Source organism: Coregonus clupeaformis, unplaced genomic scaffold (genome assembly GCF_020615455.1).
Source record: "Coregonus clupeaformis isolate EN_2021a unplaced genomic scaffold, ASM2061545v1 scaf0554, whole genome shotgun sequence".
In the NCBI taxonomy this organism is placed as follows: Eukaryota; Metazoa; Chordata; class Actinopteri; order Salmoniformes; family Salmonidae; genus Coregonus; species Coregonus clupeaformis.
In genome coordinates, this window is record NW_025534009.1 from 245751 (window position 1) to 260000 (window position 14250).

Here is a 14250-nt window from a genome sequence, read left to right on the forward strand (position 1 = left end):
TATTCATTTTCCCATTTGTACTTTAACTATTTGCACATTGTTACAACACTGTATATATACATAATATGACATTTGAAATGTCTTTATTCTTTTGAAACTTCTGAGTGTAATGTTTACTGTTAATATTTATTGTTTATTTCACTTTTGTTTACTATCTACTTCACTTGCTTTGGCAATGTTAACACACGTTTCCCATGCCAATAAAGCCCTTAAATTGAAATTGAAATTGAAATTGAGAGAGAGAGAGAGAGAGAGAGAGAGAGAGAGAGAGAGAGAGAGAGAGAGAGAGAGAGAGAGACCTACAGCTCATCCCTTGGCAGTAGTACTGTAGATTACTTTATCACTGAACTCAACGCAGAGTCTCTCAGTGCTCACAGTCAGCCCACTAACACCACTATCAGATCACAGCAAAATCACAGTCTACCTGAACAGAGCCATACTCAATCATGAGGCATCAAAGCCAAAGCTGGTAGAGCACGGCGCTTGTAACGCCAAGGTAGTGGGTTCGATCCCCGGGACCACCCATACACAAAAATGTATGCACGCATGACTGTAAGTCGCTTTGGATAAAAGCGTCTGCTAAATGGCATATTATTATTTTTATTATTAATAAATGCTATAGATGGAAGGAAAGTAGTGTAGAAACCTACCAAAAAACAATTAGGCAATAACAAATTAAATCCCTTTTAGAAAACTTCCTGGACAAAACATTTCACTGTAATTGTAAAGGTGTAAACTTGGCAGTAGAAAGCCTAAAGAGTATATTTGAACATCCAGCTTCCCTATCAAATCTAAAAATTTCAAGCAGAGAACATAACAAAGTTAACAACAATTACAAATGGTTTGACGAAGAATGCAAAAACCTAAGAAACAAATTGAGAAACCTATCCAACCAAAAACATAGAGACCCAGAAAACCTGAGTCTACGCCTTCACTATGGTGAATCACTAAAACAATACAGAAATACACTACCAGTCAAAAGTTTGGACACACCTACTCATTCAAGGGTATTTCTTTATTTTTACTATTTTTTACATTGTAGAATAATAGTGAAGACATCAAAACTATGAAAGAACACATATGGAATCATGTAGTAACCAAAAAAGTGTTACACAAATCAAATATATTTTATATTTGAGATTCTTCAAATAGCCACCCTTTCCCTTGATGACAGCTTTGCACACTCTCCAAAATTGGATAATGAAACTAATTGGTTGGTGGCCTATGTGTGCAGGATTGCATATTCAAGATGTTTGCGCTACTTTTTTATGATTTTTTTTTGCTGCCTTGGAAGACATGGTTCCAGTAATGCCTGGCGAAAACCAAACTCTGCATTCCACAGTAAGAACATCATATCAAAGGTCAAGCATGGTGGTGGTGGTGTGATGGTTTGGGGATGCTTTGCTGTCTCAGGACCTGGACGACTTGCCTTAATAGAAGGAACCATGAATTCTGCTCTATATCAGATAATTCTACAGGAGAATGTCAGACCATCTGTCTGTGAGCTGAAGCTGAAGCACAGCTGGGTCATGCAGCAAGACAATGATCCAAAACACACAATCAAGTCTACATGAAAATTGCTAAAAAGCAACAAATTGGACGTTTTGGAATGGCCTAGTCAAAGTCCAGACCTAATCCCAATTGAGATGTTGTGGCAGGACTTGAAACGAGCAGTTCATGCTTGAAAACGCACACGTCACTGAGTTAAAGCAGTTCTGCATGGAAGAGTGGACAAAATTCCTCCACAGCGACGTGAGAGACTGATCAACAACTACAGGAAGCATTTGGTTGGAGTCATTGCAGCTAAAGGTGGCACAACCAGTTATTGAGTGTAAGGGGGCAATTCCTTTTTCACACAGGGGAATTGGGTGTTGCATAACTTTGTTTATGAAATAAATATGTAATTGTTGTGTTATTTGTTCACTTATGTTCCCTTTATCTAATATTATGTTTTGGTTGAAGATCTGATAACATTCAGTATCACAAATATGCAAAAGTAGAGAAAACTAGAAAGGGGGCAAATACTTTTTCATAGCACTGTATAATAATACTTTTGTGAAGATAACAATGTGATTTTAGCATTCTAGATGAGATGATCGTTTTCCATATTGATTTGTTCTCAGTCAGTGGACACGCCCAGTTGAGCACAAACATGATGGAACGCCCCTTTTACCCTGAGTGCATAAAAAGCCTCGTGACGAAATTCACCTCAGACCAGCAGACGTGAAGCGTGAGCCAAACGTTGCAAATGGTTTAATTTCTACCAGACCAGTAAGCCCCACGACTTAAAATGGTTGACACTCTACAAGACCAAGAAGCGTGAAGCTGAAGCTACACGTGACAAAATGGTTAGACTAGAAAGACCAGAAAACGTGAGACGTTAGTCCACACATTTGAAATGGAGAAACTCTGAAACTCTCAACCTCTACACGAGGTGAAGAAGAAGACAATGCACTAGACCTTATCATTTCAGTCTGCAGCTGGCATGTAGAGAACTTTCACTGAAGACACGAGAGAGGAGAGGACAATCCCTCTCAGACAACCGCTGGTACATCTGAAGTATCCATTCTAACCACCACTACGACCATAAACTCTACCAAGGACATTAAGATCTCTGGTGGGCAAACCAGAGTCCTACATCATTAACTCAACTATTGAGGACAGCAACACGTAAATACATGTTGCATTTCTAATCCGAATTAGCGATTATTAGGGTGCATAAGTATTATGATTACTGTGAGCGTAGTTTCCAAAGTAACTACGATAGTTTGAATCTCTGTCTCTCCCTTCCACTCAGATGATCCAAGATGGCGTAGCAGTGCGGTCGTGTATTCTGTAGTATGCTTGTGTAAATAGCCTTTTTCGTATATATTTCTCAATCCCACTTTTCATCCTTCAACTAAATATACTTTCCTGCAACCCGCCTCACCCAATGTGGAACAGATTCTATTATTTCTTATACCTTTTTCTCCAGAACCTCCGGCTGAAACTAGCCAGCTAACTAGCTACTTGCTATTAGCTACCGTTAGCAGTTTTCACCATTGTCCGTGGCCTGCACTACCTACCAGCCATCTCTAGCCTGGACAATTATCGGCCAGTCTGCACAGCGCGCTATCGACCCAGAACATATCGGATTTTCTGCCGGAATCACTGAATCACTGGACCCTAACACCAGATCATGGCAACTAGCTAGTTGCAACCAAATGGATGTTGTTGTTGGCTAATCACCACTGCCCAGAAGCAAGCACCAGTTAGCCTTGAGCTAGCCTCGAGCCAGACCCATCTCCCGGCTATCTACCTTTCTGTCAACTGGACGGGACCTCCTAGTGTCGACACGGAGCCCCGCCGATCCATCACGACTGGTCTGTCGACGTAATTAATCTGATGTGGTTTCAACAGGCTTCCCGTTGCGAAGACCACGAAGATCCATCTGCTAGCCCCGGCCCGCTAGCACACGCAATCAACAGCCGTGCCTCCTGCTCGCCTGTGCCGTAGCAGCCATCGAACTGCTCCCGGACTCACCTATTGCTGTTCACTGGACCTTATGATCACTCAGCTACACAGCTGATGCCTGCTGGACCGTTCCTTTACACGGTACCCTATCCTGTTTATCTGTCCTGTTTATCTGTTTAGCCTCAGCCCAAACTTTCGTCGCCATTACCAGTTGTTGTCTTAGCTCTCTCAAATAACACCTGTGATTGCTTTATGCCTCTCTCCCATGTCAATATGCCTTGCCTATTGCTGTTTGGGTTAGTTCTTATTATACAATTTCACTGTAGAGCCCCCAGTCCCGCTCAACCTGCCTCAGATAGCTCCTTTGTCCCACCCCCCATACACGGGGAGACCGGCTCAATCGGTGCCTCCAGTGATGCTATCTCTTTCATCGTTACCCAACGCTTAGGTTTACATCCACTGTACTCATATCCTTCCATATCCTTGTCTGTACATAATGCCCTGAATCTATTCTACAACGGCCGGAACTCTGCCCCTTTTATTCTCTGTACCCAACGCACTAGAAGACCAGTTCTTAAAGCCTTTAGCCGTATCCTTATTCTACTCCTCCTCTGTTCCTCTGGTGATGTAGAGGTTAACCCAGGCCCTGTAGCCCCCAGTATCACTCCTACTCCCCAGGCGCTATCATTTGTTGACTTCTGTAACCGTAAAAGCCTTGGTTTCTTGCATGTTAACATCAGAAGCCTCCTCCCTAAGTTTGAGTTATTCACTGCGTTAGCACACTCCGCCAACCCTGATGTTCTAGCAGTATCTGAATCCTGGCTTAGGAAGGCCACCAAAAACTCTGACATTTCCATCCCCAACTACAACATTTTCAGTCTAGATAGAACTGCCAAAGGGGGCGGAGTTGCAATCTACTGTAGAGATAGCCTGCAGAGCTCTATCATACTATCCAGGTCTGTGCTTCTACTTCTAAAAATCCACCTTTCCAGAAATAAGTCTATCACTGTTGCCGCTTGCTACAGACCCCCCTCAGCCCCCAGCTGTGCCCTGGACACCATATGTGAATTGATTGCCCCCCCATCTATCCTCAGAGTTCGTACTGCTTGGTGACCTAAACTGGGATATGCTTAACATCCCGGCCGTCCTACAATCTAAACTAGATGCCCTCAAACTCAAACAAATTATCAAGGAACCTACCAGGTACAACCCTAAATCCGTAAACATGGGCACCCTCATAGATATCACCCTGACTAATTGACCCTCTAAATACACCTCCGCTGTCTTCAACCAGGATCTCAGCAATCACTGCCTCATTGCCTGCATCCGTAATGGGTCCGCGGTCAAACGACCACCCCTCATCACTTTCAAACGCTCCCTAAAACACTTTAGCGAGCAGGCCTTTCTAATTGACCTGGCCCGGGTATCCTGGATGGATATTGACCTCATTCCGTCAGTAGAGGATGCCTGGTTGTTCTTTAAAAGTGCTTTCCTCTCCATCTTAAATAAGCATGCCCCATTCAAAAATTCAGAACTAAGAACAGATATAGCCCCTGGTTCACCCCAGACTTGACTGCCCTTGACCAGCACAAAAACATCCTGTTGCATTAGCATCGAACAGCCCCCGCGATATGCAACTTTTCAGGGAAGTCAGGAACCAATATACACAATCAGTTAGGAAAGCAAAGGCTAGATTTTTCAAACAGAAATTTGCATCCTGTAGCACTAACTCCAAAAAGGTTTGGGACACTGTAAAGTCCATGGAGAATAAGAGCACCTCCTCCCAGCTGCCCACTGCACTGAGGCTAGGAAACACTGTCACCACTGATAAATCTACAATAATCGAGCATTTCAACAAGCATTTTGCTACCCTACCCGGCCACCAGCTCTGCACCCTCCGCTGCAACTTGCCCAAGCCCCCCCCGCTTCTCCTTCACCCAAATTCAGTTAGCTGATGAAGCTGCAAAATCTGGACCCCTACAAATCAGCTGGGCTAGACAATCTGGACCCTTTCTTTCTAAAATTAGCCGCCGAAATTGTAGTAACCCCTATTACTAGCCTGTTCAACCTCTCTTTCATATCATCTGAGATCCCCAGAGATTGGAAAGCTGCCGCGGTCATCCCCCTCTTCAAAGGGGGTGACACTCTAGATCCAAACTGTTACAGACCTATATCCATCCTGCCCTGCCTTTCGAAAGTATTTGAAAGCCAAGTTAACAAACAGATCACCGACCATTTCAAATCCCACCGTACCTTCTCCGCTATGCAATCTGGTTTCTGAGCTGGTCATGGGTGCACCTCAGCCACGCTCAAGGTCCTAAACGATATTATAACTGCGATCGATAAAAGACAGCACTGTGCAGCTGTCTTCATCGACCTGGCCAAGGCTTTCGACTCTATCAATCACCGCATTCTTATTGGCAGACTAAATAGCCTTGGTTTCTCAAATGACTGCCTCGCCTGGTTCACCAACTACTTCTCAGATAGAGTTCAATGTGTCAAATCGGAGGGCCTGTTGTCTGGACCTCTGGCAGTCTCTATGGCGGTGCCACAGGGTTCAATTCTCGGGCCGACTCTATTCTCTGTATATCAATGATGTCACTCTTGCTGCTGGTGACTCTCAGATCCACCTCTATGCAGACGACACCATTTTGTATACATCTGGCTCTTCATTGGACACTGTGTTAACAAACCTCCAAACGAGCTTCAATGCCATACAACACTCCTTCTGTAGCCTCCAACTGCTCTTAAACACTAGTAAAACTAAATGCATGCTCTTCAATCGAACGCTGCTTGCACCCGCCTGCCCGACTAGAATCACTACTCTCGGCGGATCTGACTTAGAATTTGTACAACTACAAATACCTAGGTGTCTGGTTAGACCGTAAACTCTCCTTCCAGACTCACATTAAGCATCTCCAATCCAAAGTTAAATCTAGAATCGGCTTCCTATTTCGCAACAAAGCCTCCTTCACTCATGCTGCCAAACATGCCCTCGTAAAACGGACTATCCTACCGATCCTTTACTTCGGCGATGTCATTTACAAAATAGCCTCCAACACTCTACTCAGCAAATTGGATGTAGTCTATCACAGTGCCATCCGTTTTGTCACCAAAGCCCCATATACTACCCACCATTGTGACCTGTACGCTCTCGTTGGCTGGCCCTCACTACATATTCGTCGCCAAACCCACTGGCTCCAGGTCATCTATAAATCACTGCTAGGCAAATCCCCGCCTTATCTTAGCTCATTGGTCACCATAGCAACACCCACCCATAGTATGCGCTCCAGCAGGTATATCTCACTGGTCATCCCCAAAGCCAACACCTCCTTTGGCCGCCACTCCTTCCAGTTCTCTGCTGCTAGTGACTGGAACAAACTGCAAAAATCTCTGAAGCTGGAGACTCTTATCTCCCTCACTAACTTTAAGCATCAGTTGTCAGAGCAGCTTACCGATCACTGCACCTGTACACAGCCCATCTGTAATTAGCCCACCCAACTACCTCATCCCCATATTGTTATTTATTTTGCTAATTTGCACCCCAGTATCTCTATTTGCACATCATCTTCTGCACATCTATCACTCCAGTGTTAATACTAAATTGTTATAATTTTGCACTATGGCCTATTTATTGCCTTCATAACTTACTACATTTGCACACACTGTATATAGATTTTCTATTGTGTTATTGACTGTATGTTTTTGTTTATCCCATGTGTAACTGTTGTGTTGTTGTTGTTTTTAATCTCACTGCTTTGCTTTATCTTGGCCAGGTCGCAGTTGTAAATGAGAACTTGTTCTCAACTGGCCTACCTGGTTAAATAAAGGTGAAATAAATAACAATTCTGACCCCTCCACTACCCAAGCATTCATGCTATTGTTAGTCCAGTCCACTAGGGACCTGTTTTCATTGTATTACGTTAGTAATCAATAACCTATGTGTGTTTGTATTGTGTTATTATTAAGTTAGTTAGTAAATAAATAATGAAGCCAATTTGTGTATTGCTGATTCATCAATAAGGTTAGGGTTCTTGCAGGTTCAAGGATTATGCGACGTTCAGAATGAGACTGATAAGAGGTAATTATTTGATAAGTGACTGTTATCGATATATAAAATATATATATATATAGTCGAAGAGTTTAATTCGGGAGAAGGTAACTCGTTAAACAACTTCTTCCGTGGTGCCCCAAATTCCTAATGAGTTAATTGTTACATGATTAATTTAATCGAGTGACAATTAAACATAGTTAGGTGATTCGATAAATAACAGTCATACATTAAAGTAAGTCACGTCACGACACTGGAGAAGAGTCCCCTAAGCAAGCTGGTCCTGGGGCTCTGTTCACAAGCACAAACAAACCCCACAGAGCTCCAGGACAGCAACACTATTAGACCCAACCAAATCATGAGAAAACAAAAAGATAATTACTTAACACATTGGAAAGAATTAACAAAAAAAAAGAGTAAACTAGAATGTTATTTGACCCTAAACCTGACCACTGTGACTGACCCAAAATTAAGGAAAGCTTTGACTATGAGCATAGCCTTGCTATTGAGAAAGGTTACCATAGGCAGGCCTGGCTCTAAAGAGACGACAGGCTATGTGCACACTGCCCACAAAATGAGGTGGAAACTGACCTGCACTTCCTAACCTCCTGCCAAATGTATGACCATATTAGAGACACATATTTCCATCAGATTACACAGACCCACAAAGAATTAAAAAACAAATCAAATTTGGATAACATCCCACATCTATTGGGTGAAATACCACAGTGTGCAATCACAGCAGCAATATTTGTGACCTGTTGCCACAAGAAAAGGGCACCAGTGAAGAACAAACACCATTGTAAACACAACCCATATTTATGTTTATTTATTTTCCCTTTTGTACTTTAACTATTTGCACATCATTACAACACTGTATATACAGTGGGGAAAAAAAGTATTTAGTCAGCTACCAATTGTGCAAGTTCTCCCACTTAAAAAGATGAGAGAGGCCTGGAATTTTCATCATAGGTACACGTCAACTATGACAGACAAAATTATGTTTGCTAGTTTGCAAATTATGGTGGAAAATAAGTATTTGGTCAATAACAAAAGTTTCTCAATACTTTGTTATACACCCTTTGTTGGCAATGACACAGGTCAAACGTTTTCTGTAAGTCTTCACAAGGTTTTCACACACTGTTGCTGGTATTTTGGCCCATTCCTCCATGCAGATCTCCTCTAGAGCAGTGATGTTTTGGGGCTGTCGCTGGGCAACACGGACTTTCAACTCCCCTCCAAAGATTTTCAATGGGGTTGAGATCTGGAGACTGGCTAAGCCACTCCAGGACCTTGAAATGCTTCTTACGAAGCCACTCCTTCGTTGCCCGGGCGGTGTGTTTGGGATCATTGTCATGCTGAAAGACCCAGCCACGTTTCATCTTCAATGCCCTTGCTGATGGAAGGAGGTTTCCACTCAAAATCTCACGATACATGGCCCCATTCATTCTTTCCTTTACACGGATCAGTCGTCCTGGTCCCTTTGCAGAAAAACAGTCCCAAAGCATGATGTTTCCACCCCCATGCTTCACAGTAGGTATGGTGTTCTTTGGATGCAACTCAGCATTCTTTGTCCTCCAAACACGACGAGTTGAGTTTTTACCAAAAAAGTTATATTTTGGTTTCATCTGACCATATGACATTCTCCCAATCCTCTTCTGGATCATCCAAATGCACTCTAGCAAACTTCAGACGGGCCTGGACATGTACTGGCTTAAGCAGGGGGGACACGTCTTGCACTGCAGGATTTGGGTCCCTGGCGGCGTAGTGTGTTACTGATGGTAGGCTTTGTTACTTTGGTCCCAGTTCTCTGCAGGTCATTCACTAGGGTCCCCCCGTGTGGTTCTGGGATTTTTGCTCACCGTTCTTGTGATCATTTTGACCCCACGGGGTGAGATCTTGCGTGGAGCCCCAGATCGAGGAAGATTATCAGTGGTCTTGTATGTCTTCCATTTCCTAATAATTGCTCCGAGTTGATTTCTTCAAACCAAGCTGCTTACCTATTGCAGATTCAGTCTTCCCAGCCTGGTGCAGGTCTACAATTTTGTTTCTGGTGTCCTTTGACAGCTCTTTGGTCTTGGCCATAGTGGAGTTTGGAGTGTGACTGTTTGAGGTTGTGGACAGGTGTCTTTTATACTGATAACAAGTTCAAACAGGTGCCATTAATACAGGTAACGAGTGGAGGACAGAGGAGCCTCTTAAAGAAGAAGTTACAGGTCTGTGAGAGCCAGAAATCTTGCTTGTTTGTAGGTGACCAAATACTTATTTTCCACCATAATTTGCAAATAAATTCATTACAAATCCTACAATGTGATTTTCTGGATTTTTTTCCTCAATTTGTCTGTCATAGTTGACGTGTACCTATGATGAAAATTACAGGCCTCTCTCATCTTTTTAAGTGGGAGAACTTGCACAATTGGTGGCTGACTAAATACTTTTTTCCCCCACTGTAGACATAATATGACATTTGAAATGTCTCTATTATTTTGGAACTTTTGTGAGTGTAATATTTACTGTTCACTTTTTATTGTTTATTTTGTTTATCCATTTCACTTGCTTTGGCAATGTAAACATATGTTCCCATGCCAATAAAGCCCTTTGAATTCAATTGAATTGAGAGAGTCAGAGGGAGAGGTAGAGGTAGGGAGAGAGAGAGAGAGAGAGAGAGAGAGAGAGAGAGAGAGAGAGAGAGAGAGAGAGAGAGAGAGAGAGAGAGAGAGAGAGAGAAACAGAGAAGGATAGAAAGTGGTCTTTGTAAGTGATGCCTGCAGGATGTTGTGGTTTAGTAAGAGTCAGACATCTGTTAGCTACTCATTCTCAGCATGTTAAAACTGTTTGTGCCCTGCAACCTAAACCACTTTCACAGAATGGCCACAGTGCTTTATCTGTCCTTGTGTGTGTTTGAGACTGTGTGTGTGTGTGTACGTGCGTGTGTGTGTGTGCATGCATGCATGCCTGTCTTCGTGTGTGTGTGTGTGGGGACCATGAAAAGAGCCTGGGGTGGAATACATTAATGCAGTGGCAACAAGGCCTGCCAAGTCTAACACCAGACACAGCCAAGCTACTGTACATTACAACTCATTCAGAGGCCCATGTGCTGCTGATCACAGCCCTGGACACACGCGATCTAATACAAAGTCACCACAACCCATCATTTAGGAAGCATTGTGTGCGTCCCAAATGGCATCCTATTCCCTATTTAGTGAACTATATACAGTGAGGGAAAAAAGTATTTGATCCCCTGCTGATTTTGTACGTTTGCCCACTGACAAAGAAATTATCAGTCTATAATTTTAATGGTAGGTTTATTTGAACAGTGAGAGACAGAATAACAACAAAAAAATCCAGAAAAACGCATGTAAAAAATGTTATAAATTGATTTGCATTTTAATGAGGGAAATAAGTATTTCCATTTGCATGTACAGCAGGATTTGTACCATTGCATCCCATTTTTTATCTGTAGTCTTTGTCATAGTGTTGCATGCTGTCCATTCTGATAGCTGGGTTAGCAACTAGCTCTCACAGTCTCACGTCAGAATTAGACGTTCATCCATGTTTCTCAAACGTCTCATTTTTAAGTTGTCCCAAAGTGTTTAAGGTTAAGTTTAGGAATTAACTCTGAATTCTTAAGTCTGAATGTTTAAGATAAGGGTTAAGGTTAAGGATACGCTTAAAACAAAAATATAAAAAACAACTTTCTTTCCCTGGATTCGAACATGCATCCTTTAGAACCAGAGGCAGATGCTTATGCCCTAGCAAAACCGAAACCTACTTTAAGGTACTTGTTGCCCCTAGCGGCCGGTTTCCACGTCATCTCTCGACGTCCTGACATAGATGGACGTCGAATACTGACTTGTATCACGGGTGATAACATGGCTTTAAATCTGTGATCTCTATCAGGATGTACATCACAGTGACATGGTGGATATAATAGGTGTTATGGTCTAGTGGTTACACAGTACAGAACACCTAGCAGCTATAAGCTAAAGGATATAATATAACTAAAGCTGCCTGTGCTTCCTGTGTCCTCTGACCTCTGTCTAAGTGGGCTTGAATTGGAGGGCTGTCATAAAGGGAGGTAACACAACAGGGTGACAGGTGGGACAGAAAGGTGGAGAGGTGAGGGGAGGAGAAGAGAGAGGGATAAGGAGGAAGGGAAAGGATGAAACGGGGAAAGGTAAATAGATATTGGATTGTGATAATGCCAGGGAGTGAGAGAGGGTGAAGGGATGGAGAGCAACTAGCTCTCACAGTCTCATGTCAGAATTAGACGTTCATCCATGTTTCTGAAACGTAGAATTTCGAAGTTGTTGCAAACATCAAATGTGTTTAAGTGTTTAAGGTTAAGTTTAGGCATTAACTCAGAATTATTAAGGTTAGGGTTAAGTTTAGGCTTTAACTCCGATATCTTAAGGTTAGGCATTAACTCAGAATGGTTAACGTAAGGGTTAAGGTTTGGGATAGGCTTAAAACAAAAATAAAAAAAAATGACTTTCTATCGCTGGATTCGAACCTTTAGAATCAGAGTTTCCACGTCATCTCCCGATGTCCTCAGACATGGATGGACGTCGAATACTGACTTGTATCACGGGTGACCTGGCTGTGGAGAGAGAGAGAGGTTGGAATGATTTCTCCTCCAAGCTCCAAGAATAGTGTCTGAGGAGAACATGCCGCAGAGTTCCGCTTGACAATCCCCATTATGTCAATTTCATCTCTGAGCGATGGCCTAATCGTCTCCAACACACACAATGCTCACGCTCGTACTCTAACACACACACACACATGCACCCACACACTCACACCCACACACTCACACTCACACACACACACAGTGACAAACAATGTAAATTCCATCAGCACTGTCCTCTCTAGCAAGCAGAAGCGCCTCACAGCGCTTCTAGTCTCACTAGAGAAGAGAGGATGTGACAAAAGGGCAAGAGACAACCATCTCCATCCTATTGATGGAAGAGGAGGGGAAATAATTCACTGCGACACAGGGGTGATTTAGCTACAAGCACAGTGCATGATTTCCTCTTTAGTTTGATTGACAATGAGGTTGCATGCACACACACATACACACACAAACACACACACATCTTTCACCAGGCTTAGAATGCAGTGTTTAAGTCTGTGAGAGCAGCCACCCATGCATAATCATGAGTCTTGAATAGCTTGAATAGAATAGGAGTCAGTAAGTTCAAGTGTGTTTAGTATAGACAAGCACCAGTAGAACTCCCTATGATCTCTCTGTGCAGCCAGCCAGCCAGTCAGCCAGCCAGCCAGTCAGCCAGCCAGTCAGCCAGCCAGTCAGCCAGCCAGCCAGCCAGCCAGCCAGCCAGCCAGCAGCCAGTCAGCCAGCCAGCCAGCCAGCCAGCCAGTCAGCCAGCCAGTCAGCCAGCCAGTCAGCCAGCCAGCCAGTCAGCCAGCCAGTCAGCCAGCCAGTCAGCCAGCCAGCCAGCCAGCCAGCCAGCCAGCCAGTCAGGCAGTAAGCTGCTCTCTCCTCTTCCCCTTAGAACACACACCCAGTCTGGAGCTGATTACAAGCAATAGCGTCTCACTATCTGAAGGATGCTACTGTTATAATGCTTCTGATATGGTTCTGTGGTGTTGTATTCTGTCTGTTGTGTTTCACATCAGTGGAGTTATGTAACAGCTTTAACAGTGATGAGGGGATGTGGATAATACACTCACAACTAACAACCCTGTTTTTTGGTGAATATTTGAGAGGCAGAGTAGAAGGCTTACACACACAGATACATACAGACACATAAGATGGAGTGAGAGGTGATGGAGAGAGAGAGAACAGAGTGAGAGGATAGAGAGAGAGAGGATAGAGTGATAGTGTCACGACTTCCTCCGAAGCTGCCTCCCCTCCTTGTTCGGGCAGGCTTCGGCGTTCGTCGTCACCGGCTTACTAGCCACTGCCGCTCCATATATCATCATTCCATTTGTCTTGTCTTGTCAATTACACACACCTGGTTCATATTCCCCTCATTAGTATGTGTTTAAGTGTTCCCTCTGCCCCCTTGTCCTTGTGGGTGATTATTGCATGTGAGATGAGTGTAGCTCGGTGGAGCTACCTGTACTTTGTATTGCTGGGGTATATTTTCCCTGTGTGCCTGTATTTGTTCCAGTGCGCCTGTTTTGCGAACTGGACTGTTGACGCTATCCAGCGTAACCGTGTATTACGGAATAAACTCTGTATTCTGTGATTTACCCTCCTGCGCCTGACTCCTTCAAATCACATTCTCACAGATAGATGATAAGAGAAAGAGGATAGAGTGAGTGAGAGATGGAGAGAGAGAGGATAGAGTGAGAGATGATGGAGAGAGAGGATAGAGTGAGAGATGATGGAGAGAGAGGATAGAGTGAGAGATGATGGAGAGAGAGGATAGAGTGAGAGATGGAGAGAGAGAGGATAGAGTGAGAGATGATGGAGCGAGAAAGGATAGAGAGAGAGAGAGAGAGAGAGAGAGAGAGAGAGAGAGAGAGGATAGAGTGAGTGATGATGGAGAGAGAGAGGATAGAGTGAGTGAGAGAGATGGAGAGAGGATAGAGTGAGAGATGGAGAGAGAGAGGATAGAGTGAGAGATGATAGAGTGAGAGATGGAGAGAGAGAGGATAGAGTGAGAGATGATGGAGCGAGAAAGGATAGAGAGAGAGAGAGAGAGAGAGAGAGAGAGAGAGAGGATAGAGTGAGTGATGATGGAGAGAGAGAGGATAGAGTGAGTGAGAGAGATGGAGAG

General features: G+C 43.6%; 1 protein-coding gene across 1 annotated transcript in view; it reads right to left on the reverse strand.

The window, feature by feature from the left end:
* Window positions 1–14250, reverse strand: part of LOC121551825 (voltage-dependent T-type calcium channel subunit alpha-1I-like) — a gene marked incomplete at its 5' end in the record, with an annotated part of 142348 nt that overhangs the window by 97299 nt on the left and 30799 nt on the right. The gene's annotated exons all lie outside the window — the stretch shown is intronic.